Raw genomic sequence first — 1,598 nt, 5'->3', positions numbered from 1 at the left:
TTTGGACAGAAGTTACCAAAAAAATTAGAGGATTCTCAAGTGTTTGTTGTTGGCTCTGGTGCTTTGGAGTGTCAATGTTTGAAAAGTCTTGCTCTTATGGGATTTTCTTGTCAGGGGAAGAAGATGGCGTTCTTGGTCATCAGAGAGAACGGTTTCACGGTACAGTGTTTGGTTCAGGCACAACCTGATTTAGTTAGTCCGCAGATGGTGAAAATTGCGGCCGCGCTCAGCCGTGAGTGTATTGTCGATATAGAAGGTGTGGTTTCCATTCCGGCAGCTACTATTAAAGGTGCCACACAACAGGTTGAAATTCAAGTGAGCAAACTGTATTGTGTGAGTAAGGCTGTTCCTACTATGCCGATTAATCTCGAGGATGCTGCCCGAAGTGAAGTTGAAATCGAGAAGGGCATTCAGGCTGGTGAACAACTTGTTCGTGTGAATCAAGATACACGATTGAACTTTAGAGTACTTGACCTACAAACACCAGATAATCAAGGAATTTTCCGCATTCAGTCTCAAGTTGGAAATGCGTTCCGACAATTTTTATTAGCTGAAAGCTTTGTTGAAATCCATACTCCAAAGTTGATTGTTGGATCTAGTGAGGGCGGAGCTGCTGTCTTTAGACTGGACTACAAAAGACAACCTGCATGCCTAGCTCAGTCACCTTAGCTTCACAAGAAAATGTCAATATGTGCTGACTTTGGCCGTGTTTTTGAGATTGGTCCTGTGTTTAGAGCAGAAGATTCCTTTACTCACAGACATCTGTGCGAGTTTACAGGGCTTGATATTGAAAAGGAGATTAAGAAGCATTATTTTGAGGTTATGGATGTAGTTGACAGATTATTCGTCGCTATGTTTGACAGTTTGAACACAAATTGTAAGAAGGATCTTGAAGCTGATGACAAACCTTTGCGAATGGTGAAAACTGTTCGGCATGAGCTTGTTAAGCTTCGTGGTGCAGCAATAAAGGGTCATCTTTCAGTGGTTCCTATTGATACAAAACCTCCACTCATCATCCTTGCTTACATTGAACTTAATCTTGAGACTCTGGTTGCTGCAAGAATGCTGACTGCAACTGGAAGAACTCCGTCAAGTATGCCAATGCCTACTCCTCCACCAGCATCCGGGAACAATATCTCCGCTTTCATATTTATTTTCGAACCTTGAGGACAAGGTTCAAGTGAACCCCGCGGCAATGATAGAGAGTATTTAGTTATATTTTAATGTTTTTAGTTTAATTAGAATTATTAATTTAAGGTTTTTATATTAGTTGGTATTTTAGTTCAATTGTTATTAAATTGGGCTTCCACTAGTATTTGGGCATTTTAGTTATTGGCCCATTAGTAACATTATATATGTAGTGTCATTGAGAGCATCTCCAATGGTGTAACCCATTTTTGGGTTCTTTATGGGTCCCACTAGCCACATCATCTTAAAATAATTTTTATAATTTTTATTTTAATTGTATAATTCTAAAAAGTTATTATTGGGCCCACAACTTTACCTCATAAACTAATTTGATTGGGTACCTGTTTACGGTGATTTCCGATAAACAACCGCTAGTCTTCCAAACTATAATAAATATGATTTGGTTACTC

The 1,598-nt window shown here is 39.2% G+C and overlaps 1 pseudogene; it reads left to right on the top strand.

Moving 5' to 3' along the window:
• The first annotated feature begins 204 nt into the window (after positions 1-204).
• Positions 205-1,167, top strand: LOC131629582 (aspartate--tRNA ligase 2, cytoplasmic-like; annotated as a pseudogene).
• The last annotated feature ends 431 nt before the right edge of the window (positions 1,168-1,598 follow it).

This window comes from Vicia villosa, unplaced genomic scaffold (assembly GCF_029867415.1).
Source record: "Vicia villosa cultivar HV-30 ecotype Madison, WI unplaced genomic scaffold, Vvil1.0 ctg.000580F_1_1, whole genome shotgun sequence".
NCBI lineage: Eukaryota > Viridiplantae > Streptophyta > Magnoliopsida > Fabales > Fabaceae > Vicia > Vicia villosa.
This window is presented reverse-complemented; position numbering and strand designations above follow the sequence as displayed.